Raw genomic sequence first — 18755 nt, forward strand, 5'->3', positions numbered from 1 at the left:
CTGTATTTTGTAGTCTATTTTGTAGTCACGATAACTTTTGTGCAAACCAATCAATATATGCTTATTGCGATTTTCTTTTACAGAAAAATATGTAGAAGAATACATATTGGCCTAAACTGTGGAAGAAATTTGTTTCTTTTTTCTCATAAAAGTTTTTATTTTCCACATAGTAATAGAATTAAAGTAGAATTCACAGTGAAAACATAGAATATAACAATAGTCTACTGGTTAACATACCGGTGAGACAATGAGAACTAACAAAGTAGAAAATAAGTATGTGCCTTTGGCTGTGGCAACTCATTATCGTATTAGACACCTAGCAACTCTAGGGAGGATTGGAGTCTCGCTCCTCCTCAGACACCCCAAAAGGGATCACGCTGTGTCCAAAGAGGTGCAGAAGTCCCCCCCCAACATCCAGTCTCGTCCATAGACTTCTTACTTAAGGAAGAGGTGTTATATCATTATCATCCTACATTGCCCAGTTTAAAGGATATTACAGGCTCAGATGTGGGTGCAAGATCGTGTTCTTGTCGGATTAAAACATAGTCTAAAAACCTAAACTTAGTGTGATAAACCAGTGTTCATACCTGAGAATTCCTAGGTAGTTAAGGAAAGACTATAAAGTCAAATGGAAAAGTTAAGGGGGAGAGAACATAAGAGGGAAATGAAAAAAAAGAGGAATAGTAAAGAGAAGAGGAGAGGATGCCTTTCTGCCCGATACATGTTCCAATGATCAGTGATTGATGTTACTATCTATGCCCGGCATCAGGGAAATACCTAGATACAGAGCCCAGGGTTCCCATATAGCTTCAAATTGTGTGGTCTTGTCCAATAAGGAGCTAACCTTTTTTCCTATGCCATTATCCATGAAATCTTTCTTTTCATGGATAATAGTGATACTGAGGGCCTCTTCCACGCTTTGGCAATGGTCATTTTGGCTCCCGTCAATATAAACAGAATACGTTTACGGGTGGTTTTAACATGCAGCACAAAGCCATTGAGCAAGGCAATCTCTGGTGTTTGAGCGATAGCACAGCCTGTGACCTTGCGTATGAGGTGGAAGACCCTATTCCAGAATCCCTGGAGTTTGGGACATTCCCACCATGTGTGAATCATAGAAACCAGTCCCTGGCAGCACCTGAAACATAGAGGTGAAGTGGAAGGGAGCATAGCGCCTAATCTTGTGGGTACCAGGTACCATCTCGTAAATATTTTGATGTTGGCCTCTATGAGCGAGTTATTGTATATGCCTTTAATCGAGTGAGAATAGTTCTCATACCAGTCCTCCAGATGCCAGTCGGTCTTTTTCCCAGGCCAGCATGTATGGTAATTTATCAGAATTAGTAGCAAGAGACTCATAGATTACAGACTCCCTCCCCTCTGCTCCATGGCTTGTTCATACCAGCTTTCATATTTCATGTTCCCCGGGGGGTTGGGTTTATTTTTCCAGATGGAGTGGATGAAGCAGGAGATCTGGTGAAATCTAAATTTTTCTGTGGAAGGGAGGTCCAGCTCTTTTTCAAAATGTTTAAGCTGTAGCGGGGGGCCCGTGCAAGAGAGAAAATGCCCAATGCGGTACACCCCCTTGTCCAGCCACCATTTGATGGCCTTAATGTCCATGCCTGGTTGGAATAAAGGATTTCGGAACAAATTAGCTAATGGTTGCAGTTCAGAGACCAAGGAAGAAAGTTTCCTAAGTGAGTCCCACATAGTGAGTAAGTGCGAGAGGGTTGGGGAGAGGATGGGGGTCTGCTTTTGGGTGGGCACCATAATAAGTAGTCTAGGGTGAATGTAGGTACCGCTTGTCTTTCAATGGTTATCCAATCTGGCTTCTCAATTTTAAGGTATATAGCGGACATTTGTGCTAATCGAGCAGCTTGATAGTACCATAAAAGATTTGGTAAACCTAACCCTCCTTGTTTAGAAAGAATAAATAGGTTGCGGTGTGATAGACATGGTCCTTTCTTGTTCAATATGAATTTAGTATGTTTACCTTGAAAAGTTTTCAGGTGGTCCCTTCTGATCGGGATAGGAAGGGAGCAGAATAGATACTGAAGCCTCGGTAAAAGGGTCATCTTGACCGAGTTGATTCTGCCTTTCCAGGCTATGTTGTGTGATTCCCAGTTCCTAAGATCAGCTTCTAGCTTTTGGTACATTGGGGGATAATTTGCTTGATAAAGACTCTCAATCTTGGGAGTGATGTTAAGTCCTAAATATTTAATGGAGGAGTTGTTCCAGCTAAATTCATAGGTTTCCTGTAAGTGAGGGACTAGAGAGCCTGGGAGAGATACATTCATAGCCTGAGATTTAGACATGTTCACTCTGAGATCTGATATTGCCACAAATGCATTAAGCGAAGAACATATCTTGGGTAAAGAGGAAGATGGGGAGGTCACAAAGAGTAGCAGATCATCCGCGAATAGAGCGCATTTATGAGTTACTTGGCCACACTGAACCCCCCTGATATTCGGATTATTGCAAATGGCTATCGCCAAGGATTCGATCATTATTGCGAATATCAGGGGAGAGAGCGAACAGCCCTGACGTGTGCCCCTGGCAATCTTAATTGGTTTGGAGAAGAGTCCCTGAAGTCTGGTTCTAGCTTTTGGTGTAGAGTATAAGGCTTCCAGGATTCCTAAAGTATTCAGGCCAAATGCCCAGCGTCTAAAGACCACAAAGAGATATGGCCACAAAACTGAATCAATGGCCTTCTGAAGGTCCAACGATATTAGCATACCTTCTTGTTTATTTCCTCCCTCCTATTCCGATTGCATTATTGTTATAAGATCCACTGCTCTTCTCACTTGGTCTGGACCCTGGTCTGGACCCTGCCAGCCAGGAATAACCCCGACCTGGTCCTTAAGGACATATAAGCCTATGAAAGACGCTAATCGGTTTGCTAATACTTTAGTTAATATTTTCAGATCGTTATTAATTAGGGAAATGGGTCTGTAGTTCCCTATCTGGCTGGCATTTTTGCCTGGTTTGGGGATTACGGAAATATACACCATATTGAGTTGGTTACCTATTGGGGTGCCCTTAGTCATAGAATTGAAGAATATAGTGAGATATGGGGTTAGGATTTCAGAAAAAGTTTTATAATAGGGCGTGGAGAATCTATCTGGCCCTGGTGCTGTCCCGCCCTTTAATGCTTTGATAATGTCTGACACCTCCTCAACTGAAATGGGAGCATCCATTTCTGCTCTATGATTATCTGTCAGTGTTGGCAAATGTAAATAATCCAGGAATTTGATTTTTCATCTGCTTTATAAATCAGCATAAAATTCCTGAAAAGCATTCATGCACTGTGGGTTCAGGGCAAAGGTGCCGTCAGCCTGTTCAACTTTGGGAGGGTGTGGGAGTGAAGTCTAGGGGACAATTTGTGAGCAAGCATTGGTCCTATTTTGTCATTTTTCTGGTAAAATTTGGCCCCAGTCCACCTGATAGATTTATCCGCTTTCGCTGTGAGGGCCAAATTCAGAGCCACCCGAGCAGCATCGAGAGTAAAACTAAGGACTTTAGTGGGGTCGTTTTTGTGTTGTGTTGTTTGCTCAGAGTAATGTGCTGCGATTTGTATTAGTTTACCTCTAATGCTCACCTTATGGGCAGCCCATAGAATCTCTGCAGAAACATCTCCCACATCATTGAGGCGAAAGTATTCCATCAGAGCCCCCTGTATTTCAGTCTCCTTGATAGGATCCTGCAAGATACACTGATTGAGAGTCCAATGGGACTGCGAATGTCTCGGCGCAATGCCAATAGAACCATGGAGTGATCTGACCAAGCTACATCTAAGATAGCGGATGTAAGGGCATATGGAATGTGATGAGTTGAGAGCAGGATGTGTTCTATACGTGAATAAGATTGGTGTGGTTTTGAGAAATGGGTAAAATCTTGTGCATTTGGATTTAGTTCCCACCAAATGTCAGTTAATCCAGATTATAAAATCAGTTGCGCTATTTGGACACTAGCTTTGTCAGGTCTAACTGATTGTGCTTTAAGTGGTTTAGATTTGTCAAGACCAGTATCGAAGGCTGTATTGGAGTCACCGCCCATAATTATGACACCCTCTGTAAGTGGGCCAAGGGTGTTAAACATTTGTCTGAAGAACTGTATCTGTCCTCTATTAGAAGCATAGTAAGAAATGAATGTATATAATCTATCGTCAATCGTACCTTTCACTAGTATGAATCTTCCCCCCGGGTCTCAGTTTTAAAAGTAAATTCACAGTGTTTGAAAAATAGAATTGCCACTCCCTTCGCCTTGTCCTCAGCATTGGCCAAGTAAAATGTAGGGAAATGTGCATGTAAGAATGAGGGGGTGTACCGCTGTGGGAAGTGGGTCTCCTGCAGGAGGACCACATCTATGTGACGAGAACGGTATAACTGAAAGGCCTTCCTTCTCTTGACTGGCGAATTTAACCCGAGTGTTATGGGAGATTATGCGTAGGGGAGGTGGTATAGTTTAGTCATTAGCCATGGAGCAGAAGGGAATGAACGCTGACCAACCTACAGTCACTTACCTTATTCCATGTAGGAGATATAATAGGATCGTTTGATGTTGGGGGGGCTAGCACGTTCAAGTTCACCTTGTAGGGAAATCGCATCGGTAGGCAGGCTAGGAAAGAAAAGAAGTTAGTAAGGAAGAAAGAGAGAGAACATATAGAGAGACATATCAGCCTTATTTTATAAACCGTAAAGCCATAACCAGGCTCAGAATGGGGGGAGACGGGAGACTCCCTCCCATCATTCAGAACAAAAATTTTAGTATAGCCCATATGTAGGGCTAGAGTCCTACTACCCAGAGCAAAAACCATTCTGCCTGAGTAGTAGGTGGAGGCAAAAGGCATCAGCCCCGGACATTGACAGCATCAAAAAAGAACTGTAAAACTTATATGCGGGAACAGCTAACAGTAACCCCCTTTGATATAGTATTCTGAAAGATCTAACTGGGGAAGACACTGTAAAAAGGGAGGAGTTCAAACTGTGTAGGTTTCTAGGCAAGAGGTGCAGTCTTGGCGGAGGAAATGAGGTGAAGACCTCTAAACTCTATCCTAGCAACTGTCCCGTTTGGGGGGGACAAAGTCAAACCGAAATCGGTATAGGTGAACAGGCAACATTTTCCGTCTGAGTAACATGGTGAAGAAAAAAATAAATTCTTTACACAGGTGAGTTATGCAATCGCTCGTCGGGGGGTAGGTTATCCTTGACTCGCTTGTGTTTGGCCGTGCCCCATTGTGGAGAGGTGGGACTTGGCGTTTAGCAGATCCCTGTTGTGTGTTTGACGTATCCATCTCTGATTCTTGGGTGATGAGCTTCAGGTCCAAAAGCAGATGCTCACCCTCTGGGAAGCTGTGGAATGCATGTTGTTTACCTTTGTAGGCGAATTTCAGGACAAATGGGAATGCCCAGCAGTATTTGATGTCCTTCTTGGTAAGGACCACCAGGAGGGGTTTCAATGATCGCCTCTTTTGGATGGTAAACGGGGAGATGTCGGCGAATATTTGGATGGCTTTCCCTTGGAACTGTATCTGATCCTGTTGGCGGGAACATTTCATCACTTCTTCCTTGATGGAGTAAAAGTGTGATTTTACTACAATGTCCCTTGAGGATTCATCTTTCCTGGGAGGGCCAAGGGACCTGTGAGCCCTATCCAGCTCTAGTTTATGTACTGAGACCGTAGGGATCAAGGATTTGATAACGTCCTGACTCCTGAACTACAGACTGTACATCAGTAACAGTTTCCGGTAACCCTCTGATCTGAAAATTGTCTCTTCTTGAGCGATTCTCGAGAATATCGATCTGGGCTTGAGCGGTATCAAGCTGTTCTTGCATAAAATGCAAATGGTCAGTATTCTGGTTTGCACTGGATATAGTACTGTCCAGCTTGTGCTCTATGTGTTCAATCCTGGTTCCCAGGTTCTGAAAATCTGCTCTGATTTCCCCTGTGATCCTGTCAGCAGTTTGGGTCAAACCTTTGTCCAGCAATTCTGAGATTTTGGAAAACAATTCAGATACATTGAAGGGAACATCAAGAGCCTGTGCAGCTTGTGTAGATATAGAATCTGGGTGAGTGGGGGTCGCTTCCAGAGAGGACAGTCCAAAAGGCCCTATAGAGCACTCTATTAGGGACATTGTGGATGCAGGGGAAGGAGTAGCAAGAGGGGGGACGAGGCCCGGTGACTGTGGGGTAAATGTGAGGGTTGCAGGGTGCACAACTTGTCTGACTGCTGTGGAGGATTCAGCTGCAGCCCGGTCTCGTGGCTGAGACACGGCCGCCATCTTGGATTCGGCCTGACTTTCCAAGGTCTCAAACTGTGGCCCCAGGGCTCTCTGACGTGCCTACCCAGCATACAAAGGTGCCCGGGTTTATCCGCAGCTGCCTCCTGTTATTTTGGGAGCTCCTGTCCATTGGTGGAGCTTTGGGCTTACGCCGCCATCTTGGGAATCTCCGCGCATGAAATTTGTTTTTTTTACATAAATTTTTTGGGGATATTTATTATAGGAAAAAGTAAAAAATATTGCTTTTTTCAAAATGGTTGCTCTTTGTTTGTTTATAGCGCAAAAAATAAAAACTGCAGAGGTGATCAAATACCACTAAAAGAAAGCTCTATTTGTGGGAAAAAAAGGACATCAATTTTGTTTGGGTGCAACGTCGCATGACCGCGCAATTGTTAGTTAAAGCGACACAGTGCCGTATCGCAAAAAAAGGGCTTGGTCAGGAAGGGGGTAAATCCTTCTGGGACTGAAGTGGTTAATGCAGTCTATGCATTAAGATCAAAAGCCTTCTGTGTGTGGCTGAGACACAGCAGTGGTGATATTGGCTCCTGCTGCTGTCAATCATAGTCAGCTAGCCAATCAAGGGAGAGAGGGGTTGAGCCAAGTCAGGGCTCCATGTCTGAATAGACAAAGGGAGCTGTGACTCAGCTCTGGTGCCCCCATAGTAAGCGGCTTGCTGTGGGGTCACTGAACAGGAGGTAGGGGCCAGGATCACAGAAGAGGGACCCAAGGAGAGGAGGATGCGTGCTGCTCTGCGCAAATCCACTGCATCGAGCAGTTAAGTATAATATGTTTATTATTTTTACAAGAAAAAAAACAAGACTTTACAATAATTTTAATGGCTTCCCAGTCTTAGTCCGTAGGGTTCAATATTAAGTTGGCCCACCCTTTGCAGCTATAACAGCTTCAACCCTTCTGGGAAGGCTGTCCACAAGGTTTAGGAGTGTGTCTATGGGAATGTTTGACCATTCTTCCAAAAGCGCATTTGTGCGGTCCAGCACTGATGTTGGACGAGAAGGCCTGGCTAGCTTTTTACACTCTAATTTATCCTAAAGGTGTTCTATTGGGATGTAGTCAGGACTCTGTAGGCCAGTCAAGTTCCTCCACCCCTAACTCGCTCACCCATGTCTTTATGGACCTTGCTTTGTGCACTGGTGCGCAGTCATGTTGGAACAGGAAGGGGCCATTCCCAAACTGTTCCCACAAAGTTGGGAGCATAAAATTGTCCAAAATATCTTGGTATGCTGACACCTTAAGAGTTGCCTTCACTGAAACTAAGGGGCCAAGCCCAACCCCTGAAAAACAACCCCACACCATAATCCCCCCTCCACCAAATGATTTGGACCAGTGCACAAAGCAAGGTCCATAAACACATGGATGAGCGAGTTTGGGGTGGAGGAACTTCACTGGCCTGCACAGAATCCTGACCTCAATCCGATAGAACACGTTTGCGTGAACTCACAATTGAGCTTCTGGAAGAATGGTCAAACATTCCCATAGATGCACTCCTAAACCTTGTGGACAGCCTTTTCAGAAGTGTTGAAGCTGTTATAGCTGCAAAGGGTGGGCCAACTCAATATTGAACCCTACGGACTAAGACTGGGATGCCATTAAAGTTATTATAAAGTCTTGTTTTTTTTCTTGTAAAAATAATAAACATATTATACTTAACTGCTCGGTGCAGTGGATTTGCACAGAGCAGCCCGCATCCTCCTCTCCTTGGGTCCCTCTTCTGCGATCCTGGCCCCTCCCTCCTGTTCAGTGCCCCCACAGCGTGTAAAGTCAGGCGTCACAATACTTTTGACAATATAGTGTATATGAAAGCCACGCTGTCTTATCAAGGCCCCTTCTGTAAAGTGCAGTCTTAATGCCGTGTACACACGGTCGGACTTTTTTAGCTACAAAAGTCCAACAGCCTGTCTGACAGACTTTCAACAGACTTTCGACGGACTTTTGGCAGACTTTCGACGGACTTTCTAACGACCAGACTTGCCTACACACGATCACACCAAAGTCCGACTTATTCGTACATAATGACGTACACCGGGCTAAAATAAGGAAGTTGAAAGCTAGTAGCCAATAGCTGCCCTAGCGTCGGTTTTTGTCCGTCGGACTAGCATACAGACGAGCGGATTTCTGGGTCTGGCGGAGTTACGACGTAAAGATTTGAAGCATGTTCCAAATCTAAAGTCCATCAGATTTGCGACTGGAAAGGTCCGCTGAAGGTCTGGTGAAGCCCACACACAATTTGGTCCGTTGGCGTCCGTCAGACCAGTCCGGTCGAAAAGTCCGACCGTGTGTACGCCCCATCAACTCTAACCTTTGAGAGTCTCCATATTGGAGCATATATAGTAAAGGATACATTTTGACAGGTATACCTGGAGGCAGCTCATTCCTCCTTAAAGGTGCAAGTACACACTAAAAGCCCAGCAAATCACAATGACATTTGAATGTGTCTAGTGTGTCCCCACATCCATTGCCAAGTTGTCCCAGCTCCCTTCCACAAGCTAGCCTGCAAAAAAGAAAGATTATCATTGATTTATAGTAGATTTAGATTTGATAGTTAAAATGTAAATGGTTGTATAATTTTGTCAGTTACATAAATGTGTGTGGAAATCTACCTGTAATTTATCCGTTGTGTCGGCCCCAAAGTCCTTGTCACAGAGTGAAGGCTAATAAACAGCATTGTGCCATTCTCAGTGGGGTGAATAGATTAGATATTGGGTGAAGGATAGCTGTCACAAGCAGAGAAAGTTTACTGCATTCAGACTGAAAATCATTCCATGTGGGATACCTTGGGGAGCTGCAATGAGAGCTGAAATCTTTAATATATTTTTAAAGTGTCATTACAAATGGTCTGTAAGGAAAATATGTCATTTGCTCGATGACATAGTGATATGCAGCAGGGTTGGCATTTCCAAGGAAGTAAACAAAATGATTAATGACTCTAAAAGCGATGTCAATAACAACTTTGGCAGAAATAAAAATATAAAAAATATCAGTACATTATTAGTACTTTGCCCATATGGGTATTTATCCAAGCATATTTCAAAGAAAATAATACATTAAAAAGAAAAATACTCTAGCTTGTAAAATTATATTAAAAGGTACAATTTTTCACAATGGGCTGCTTTACTGTGTCCCAAACACTGTTTTCTATCTTCAGGCTATTAGACAGAACTGATCCACTTTGTATGCACTTGTGGCTGGCTGGGTGCATGTCTTTCGTTATTTCACCTCTCACCTCTTTGCAACAACTCTAAAACCTCTAGCCTGCTCACAGTTACTTGTCCTTTTTCAGTACAATGCAGGTACAGACCCAGAAACCCAGCAGGCTTGCAATACATAGTTTTGGGTAGAAGAGTGTACAAGAAGATTGTAACATATGTAGCACTAACTCTCGGTGGAGCTGCTGGTTTAAAGCGGGCTGTTACCTTCACTCTCGATACCTCTGTTTCACCGGCACCGGGTCTAGGGTCCCGTTGAGTTTACCTCTGGACGATGTAGGCACCAAACACTTGAGTATATTTTCCAATGCTTTATTGAACAAGTAATAAAGGAAGTAGCAGGAAAGAGGCAGAAGGAAAGTTGCAGGGAAGCTCAAATACCTTTCCTTAGTATTCTTTAGAACATTCTTTGGAATTGAACACTTGTAGTTTGCCCGCCTGGATAGGTTTCTCTCACTAACCTAGCAGCCAGTACGCAGCACGAACAAAAGTCTCTGCCACAGACTTGTTTGGAATAAAACCCATACGATCCTCTGCCACAGGATGTATTGGTTTGCGATGAATGTCAGACACAGTACTTGAACCTTTAAGCCAACCCAGCAGTACTATGTGGTAAGATTACTTCAGGATACGGCCTCCAACCGAGTCACCAGGCCCCTCTCCAGACCAGCACTCTGCATGATCCTTCCATGACGGGTCCTCCCCTGGGATCTCCTCGGTTGTCCAGCTTCTTCACTCAGGATAGACAGCTCAGGACCATTCCTCTGCTGCTGTGGTAGGCCCCAGACAGGCTTCTGGGCCCACCCACACGCTACAGCGACGTGGGCCTCCGGTACGGAGGACCACAAGGTGGTACTCTTAACGCATACCTGTCGGCCAGGAGGGCCAGCAGGTGGCTGAAAAACCAACCCCTGAACATGGCGTCTGTCCCATAAATACCCTCTCCCAGAATGCAACTCGGAGGACCACCTCCACCGAGTTGTCTCCGGGACAGAGGAGCACTCATACGCTTCAACACGTTGCTATTTCAACACTAGCCCATGGTGACGACACCCATCGGCACAGTGTGGAACTACACGCAACTCAACCAAGCTGGAACAGAGGCAAATCTAACTTCATCTAACAAGTAACCCACAAGATTTACCTATCAGCGGTATTTTAAAAACTACCAGCGCTACATATACATGCTCAGCTTTAGCTGGTTACAGCAAGAGTGTCTACATAGCTAATCCTTAGTGTGTCTACAGCCAAAACTTTTTTAGTTTTGGATAAAGGGGGGAAGGGTTAGAACCAATATAAGTGTAGTACTATCCCTGCAAGAGCCACTTGGTAATTTTGATTCTCTGTTCTGCACCTCAACTTCATAAAAATGTCTCCCCCTCTGACACACCTGGTTGAATAAAAGTTACTGCAAGCACTTATAACAGTGATGGCGAACCTTGGCACCCCAGATGTTTTGGAGCTATATTTCCCATGATGTTCATGCATTCTGCAGTGTAGTTGCGTACCATGGGAAATGTAGTTCCAAAACATCGGGGGTGCCAAGGTTCGCCATCACTGACTTATAAGAACACGAGTATAGAAACCATTAACCAGTTGCCAACCCGGCCATAGCCGAATGACGGCTACAGCGCGGTTGGATAACTTTGGGAGGGCGTACTATGTTGTCCTCCCAGAATCATGCTCCCATGCACCCCTTGGGGCACGCACCCGGGAATGTCCGTGACCCAGTGGAGGACTCAGTGTGTCAGGGATCAAGGTAAAGGGCCAATCTCAGTGGCTTTATCACATGATCGTTCCAATTGGATGGAGCGATCACTGTCAACAAACCGGCGTCATGCCCAGTTCTCTCCCTCCTCACATCGCTTGTGTGAGGAGAGGAGGGTGAAGCTGCAGCGTGAGGCTGATTGAGAGCGGAGTTGTGCCCCATCAGTGCTCAGGTGTCCCTCAGCAGTGCCAAGGAGTGCCCTGGCAGTGCCCATCAGAGCCCAGCCGTGCTAAGGTTAGTGCCCCATCAGAGCCCAGCAGTGCCAAGGAGTGCCCCATCAAAGCCCAGTAGTGCCAAGGAGTGCCCCATCAGAGCCCAGCAGTGCCAAGGAGTGCCCCTTTAGAGACCAGCAGTATCAAGGAGTGCCCCATCAGTGCCCAGGATTGCCCATCAGTGCCCATCAGTGCCCAGGACTGCCCCATCAGTGCCAAGGAGTGCCATATCAGTGCCAAGCAGTGCCACATCAGTGCCCAGGAGTGCCCCATCAGTGCCAAGAAGTGCCCCAGGAGTGCCACATCTGTGCTCCAGCAGTGCCACATCAGTACCCAGGAGTGTCACATCTGTGCCCCAGGAATGCTTTACAGTGCCACTAAAGTGCCCATTAATGCCAATACAGTGCCCTTCAGTAAGGGCTCATCAGTGCCACTCTATCAGTGGATCCTCATCAGCGCCCATCAGTGTCGTAAAAATGTGTAAAAAACTGGTAGAAAAATGCATTTTCATTTTCTTTCCACAGTTTCCAAAAACTGGAAAAAATGACATGTTTAAAAGACTCATTATGTCTCATAGATTATATGTTGGGGTATTTACTTTCCAAAATTGGTTCATTTTGTGGGTGTTTCCATTGTCCTGGTGCTCCAGGACCTTCAAAAGTGTAATAGGTTGTCAGGAAATTAGATGTGTCATTTATGCTCGTAGAATACTCCCTGCATATTGGGCCTCTGTATGTGGCCAGGCTGTGTAAAAGTCTCACACGTGTGGTATTGCCATACTCAGGAGGAGTAGTAGAATGTATTTTGAGGTGTAATTTGTGGTATGCATATGCCATGTGAGAGAAATAACCTGTTAGTATGACAATTTTGTGAAAAAAAAATGTAAATCTTAATTTTGCAAAAAAATGTGGGAAAAAAATTACAATGTGAAAAAACTTGCCATACCTCTTACTAAATACCTTGAAATGTCTACTTTCCAAAAAGGGGACATTTGTGGGGTATTTGTACTTTCCTGGCTTGTTAGTGTCTCAAGCAATCAGTACATCAGGTATGATCAATTTTCAATGATTGGCACCATAGCTTGTAGACTCTATAACCTTCACACAAACCAAATAACATACAATGGTTTTGGTTATTTTTACCAAAGACATGTAGCAGTATAAATTTTGGCCAAAATTTATGAAGAAAAATGACCAATTTGCTAAATTTCATAATAGAAACAAAGAAAAATGCATTTTTTTTACAAAATATATTATTTTTTGTATTTATAGCACAAAAAATAAAAAACCCAGAGGTGATTAAATACCAGCAAAAGAAAGCTCTGTTTGTGGGGAAAAAAAGGACAAACGTTTAATATGGGTAGAGTGTTGCATCACTGAGTAATTGTCATTCAAAATGTGAGAGCACTGAAAGTTGAAAATTGGTATGGTTAGGAAGGGGGTTTAAGTGCCCAGTGTGCAAGTGGTTAACTCGACTGTGAATTAGTAGCTGGAAATAGACACAAGACCGTTTAGTGGTAAATGACCTCAGTGGGGTTGATTTACTAAAGGCAAATACAGTGGAAGCCTGTTGAGGGGAAACGCGCGTCGGATGGAGCAAGTGGCTGTGATGCCATCACGTTTTATTCATTTTTTCCCTATGCAGTGAGAAGGCTCAACCCTCTGCTGCCTGTGAAACATTTTTATCCAGTTCCCTTTGCTGTGCACTATTTGCGGTGATGTTGCTGTGCAATTTGATTTGACTTTTTGGCTTGCAGTTTCTGAAATGCTGTGTTCTTAGTGCTGTGTGCAATTGCTGTGGAATTACAAGTGACTTTAAATAAATTTTTACATCTACACTATGGAGTTTTCCCCGTTTTGTTTTCATTGAGGGGTCTGGATGTGTGGAGGATTGAGGGAAGATAACTGACCTTCCCTCCCACATCTGTGGAATTTTAACACCTGAATCCAAAGAAAACGGAAAATTTATATCAAATACTTACCGTAATTTTCCTTTCCTGATGGACTCCATGGCAGCCTACGTATGGGTTAATCCCGCCTCTCATACCTCATAGGACCCCACTCCCATAAATCTTTGCAACTAGACAGAGACCGTGTTCCGTAACTTAGCCTACTCCAGCAAATGGGAGGGAACTCCTGCTGCCATGGAGTCCATCAGGAAAGGAAAATTACGGTAAGTATTTGATATAAATTTTCCGTTTTCCTGACAGACTCCATGGCAGCCTACGTATGGGAAATAACTAGCCATACACGCCCGGGTGGGTAATTGCTGGTTAAAGAAAAAAAGGTTTAATTGGCACCATCAATAGATAATACGTGCAAACCAAAATTAACCGAAGACAAGGAAGCAGGTTCTACACAATAGTGTGTCATAAAGGTATTAATTGATGACCACGAGGCCGCTTTACAGATCACTTCCGGAGATACATGCCGGGATGCTGCCCAAGATGTAGAAACGCTCCTGGTAGAATGAGCGGTCACTGCCTCCGGAGGAGCCAAACCCTTAGACTTGTAAGCCCACTGAATGGCCTGAACAATCCATGCTGCAATGGTTCTAGAGGAAGCACGCTTTCCCTTGTTTTTACCGTGGAAGAGGACAAACAAGTGATCAGATTGGCGAAAAGAAGCTGTGGCTTCCAAGTATTGCTTCAGAGCTTCTCCGACATCTAGAGGATGAATATTAGAGCCCTCAGAAGACTTGAACGTGGGAAGGACAATTTCCTGATTTTCATGGAAAACAGTTGTTACTTTGGGATTTGAACCTAACATAGGAATCAGGACCACTCGGTCAGGGAAGAACGTAAGGAATGGTTCTTTGAATCCTAAGGAACCGATTTCTGAAACCCTCTTAGCCGATGTTATGGCTACTAAAAAGACCACTTTGAGGGAAAGTTCCTTAACAGATGACTGGTCCACCTGACATATTTCTCTTCCTGCGAAGAAGTCCAGGACAAGAGGAAGATCCCATTTAGAAAATCTTGGTCTCCTTTGAGGTCTAAGTCTTATTGCTCCCCTGAAGAACTGTCTCGTAAGGGGGTGCCTGGCCCATGATACACCTGTGAAGGCAGAGATTGCAGAAACTTGGACTCGTAAGGAGCTAACCGACAAAGACAGATCCAGGCCTGTCTGCAGAAAACCCAGAATATCCTGTATCTTTGGGTCAATACAAGAGCCATTAGTGGAGGCCACATAGTCCGCGAATTTTGACCAAATTCTTTGATAGACTTTGTTGGTGCCCGCTCTTCTGGCATTCAACAATGTAGCAATCGCTGAACTTGGACATCCTAGTGCTTCCAGCCTTCCCCTCTCAACCACCAAGCCATCAGATGGAGATGAGATGGGCATGGGTGAAGAGATGTTCCTTGCGACAGGAGATCTGGTCTGGCCGGGAGAGGGACCGGATCCCGGTAACTGAGCTGAACCAGGAGAGGAAACCATGGCCTGTTGGGCCAGAAAGGAACAATCGCCACTACCTCGACTTCTTCCCACCTGAGCCTTGATAGAAACCGAAGGATGACTGGTACCGGGGGAAAGGCGTAGGCCTTGAGGAATCTCCACTGATCCGTCAGGGCATCCACTCCGAAGGCTTGGGGACAGCGACACCTCGTGTAATATTTCTGCAGTTTGAAGTTGCAAGGGGATGCAAACAGATCTACTTCCGGCATCGCTCCCAGAGACAAGACCCAGTTGAACACTTCGGTGTGGAGAGACCATTCGTTGTTGTCCAGGGTGACCCTCGAAAGGAAGTCCGCCTGGACATTCTGAATTCCGGGAAGATAAACAGCTGATAAATTTGTCAAATTCGCCTGGGCCCAGGACATGATCGGACTTACTTCTTTCAGTAACGAGAGACTGCGGGTGCCCCCCTGTCTCTTGATGTAAGACACTGCCGTCGTATTGTCCAGTCTCAGGAGAACTGAGGCCCCTGATGTCAGGTGGGAAAAGGCTTGAAGAGCACGGAAGGCAGCTCGAAGCTCCAGGATATTTGAGACTATCCCTTGGGATGGGAAGTCCCATCTGCCTTGGGCTACCTCCGTCAGACAGAGGGCGCCCCAACCTCTGTTGCTTGCATCCGTAGTCACCGTGATCCAGGAGACAGGCGCTATGGAATGGCAATTGAGAAGATTCCCCCGTTGCAGCCACCAGGGGAGACTCTCCCGCATGGAGGTGGTTACTCGTACCAGCTGGTCTCGAGACCCTGGATCCCACTGTTGGAGAAACCCCTTCTGAAAGGGCCGCATCCTCCATTGTGCCCACTTCACCATGGGGGCTGTGGCCCCCATGGTGCCTATTATCTTTAGACATTGCGAGGCTCTGAGAAGAGGTGATGATAATGCCAGACGAATTCTTTCCCGAATCACCGGAATTTTCTCCAAAGGCAGAGAGATGGTACTCTCCATGGTGTTGAATTGGGCTCCAAGGAATATTAGAGACTGCGTTGGATCTAGGTGACTCTTCTCCTTGTTCAACAGCCAACCGAACTCTGTTAGGGTAGAGATGACCTGATCTCGATGTGCCAGCAGCTGACCCTTGTCTTGTGAAAGCAGAAGTAGGTCGTCCAAGTAATGGTGTAATCGGATACCTTTGACCCTGATTAATGCTACTACAGCCAATAAGAGCTTCGAAAACACTCGAGGCGATGTTGTAAGCCCGAATGGAAGACATGTGAATTGGAGATGCCTCTGATCTACCGCGAATCGGAGATACATCTGAAATTCCTGTGCAATCGGCACGTGAAAGTAGGCATCTTTCAGGTCTATGGAGACAAGCCAATCTCCCGGTTGTATCGTCTGGCGTATTGTTAGCAGAGTCTCCATCTTGAATCTTTCCTTCTTGATGAAGGAGTTCAGATAAGTCAGGTCGATTACCGGCCTCCAGGACCCATTCTTTTTGAGGACCATGAAAAGGGGGGAGTACACCCCTAGGAATCTCTCTTCTGTTGGTACTTGAATGGCGGCCCCTTGGACTACTAGTGAGTCCGTATATGACAGAAGAACCTGTTTCTTCTCTTCTATGTGAGGAAGAGTTGTAGGAACAAACCGGTGTATGGGTGGGTTGCTGAACACCCAGGTATGACCCGAAGAGACCGTTTTGACGGTCCAGAAATCCCGAATCGAGGCTGCCCAGACGTGCTGGAAACGGAGTAAACGAGCCCCGACTCGCTCCGTCTGGACAGGCTCTATATCAAAAGGACTTCGCAGCCTCACGTCCTCCAGAAGAGGCTGACTTTGAGGACTTCTGCCCTGAAGGTTGATTTCTCCTCCAGTTTTTTCTGAAATCACGGCCAGGTCTGTAGCGGCGTGCATCCCTCGCACGCTCCTGATCTTGTTTGGGATAAGTTTTCCTCTGACCAAAAAGGCGGCGATCCTGGGGTAAGAACCCTGATTTACCCCCTGTAGCACGGGTAATGGCAGAATCCAGTTTATTCCCAAAGAGGGAGGAACCCTCAAAGGGAATTTTACACCATGCCTGTTTAGAGGCAGGATCTGCAACCCACGGGCGCAACCACAAGGCGCGCTTCGCCGTTACCGAGGAAAGCATGACACGTGCCACAAGGCGGATAATATCCAGGGATGCTTCCCCCAGAAAGGCTGATGCCAGCTTCAGCTCATGTACCGGTGAGTTCTTGAGCAACTCCTCAGAGATCCTCCCCAATACTGCATCCATATCATCCGTCCATGCTTCCATAGCTTTAGACAAAGCTGCAAGGGCCAGGGCTGGTTTACAAGCCATGCCTGCCGTAATATAAATGCGTTTGAGGTCAGTGTCGATCTTCCTCTCCAAACCATCTTTAAAAGAAACGGTGTCTTCCAGAGGAAGCGTGACATGCTTCACTAACCTCATTAAGGCCGCATCAATGAGGGGTGCAGCTTCCAGATGCTTTACCTCCTCACTTTTGAATGGGTACATTTTCGCTATCTTGGAAATCAGTGAGTTCTTCCTCTCAACTTTACTCCATTCATCTGAAATAATTTCCCCAAGTTCACCCAGGAAGGGGAAATTTGGGCGTTCTTTCCTGAGCTGTTTGAAGTACTTCCTCTGTTTAGAGGGGGCTTCTACTGGCTCCTCCCATCTCAATGCGCTTTTAACCGCTTTAACCATCTGTGGAACCAAGGAAAAATCGAAGCCTGTACTGGAGTCTGCCACATCCGCTTCGCTGTCCGAAGAACCACTCAAGGAGAGACTTCGTCGAGAGGGACCTGGAACCTCAGGGACAACCCTGTCAGGAACTGGTGGAGGAGCAGCAGGAGGGCTGGATGTACGAACGGGATCTGTCCTGTTCAAAGACTCTTGAACCACTCTTCTAACCAGAGCCTCCACCTGTTGGTCTCCAGCTCCTCGTTCTTTAACAGCTCGAGTATAGCATAGCTCACAGAGAGATTTACCCTCTGGGACCTGAGCTCTACATCCCCAGCATGCCTTCTTATCAGAGCGGCTGGAATGGCGGTGAGAATGGCGACTAGACGTGGACCGTCTGGAGGATGATCTAGGACGTCTAGAGCTTGACGTAGAGTGACGGTTTTGTGATCTAGATTTGTCACTAGCTTCACGTGCTGAAGAACGGTGTTCAGACCTAGAAGGGCTGAGGGAAAAAACAGAGTCAACATGCACCTGACAATAAAACCCAAAACAAAAAACAGGCAGAGGGAAAATTAATTCCATCCTACCTGCCGAGTAAGGGTTGGCCACTGGGGGGCGGTGACACATCCATAGCAAACAACTGACCAGCAAGACACTGAAAGCAATCAAGACAGTATATAAGAAACTGATGGTTTAGCAATTAGGAAGAAACCATAGGCAGGCAGTGCAGCATAACTCTTACCTTGACCAGTCAAGATATGTGCTCGGGGAATCAGCTGCTGAAGCATGAAAGCATCCCAAGAAATAGCTGAATCTGACAGCTATTTAAATCTGCCGCCCAGGATGATGTCATCGCGCTCACAGCGAACCCACGCTGTGTACGACGCCGCCCCATAGACACCGCGCGCATGCGCGACCTCCGCCATCTTGTCCGGACCGCGCACGTGCAACCAAGCCTCGATTTCGATCGCGGCTCGCGCATGCGCAGAAGGGCCAAGAAGCGGCGGACTGGAACGCAGATGCGTCCCAGCCGCCATGACCAGGAAAGCTACAGGGACAGACAACAAACAAATACAGGCTGCCATGTAATAGGAAAAAACAGTATACATCACCACCACGGCACCGATTCGATCCGGCCTGGGACTGGGAGCCATTGCTCATACTGCACGACCAGGGCATTTTCATGAAGG

The sequence above is a fragment of the Aquarana catesbeiana genome, linkage group LG05 (assembly GCF_042186555.1).
Source record: "Aquarana catesbeiana isolate 2022-GZ linkage group LG05, ASM4218655v1, whole genome shotgun sequence".
NCBI lineage: Eukaryota > Metazoa > Chordata > Amphibia > Anura > Ranidae > Aquarana > Aquarana catesbeiana.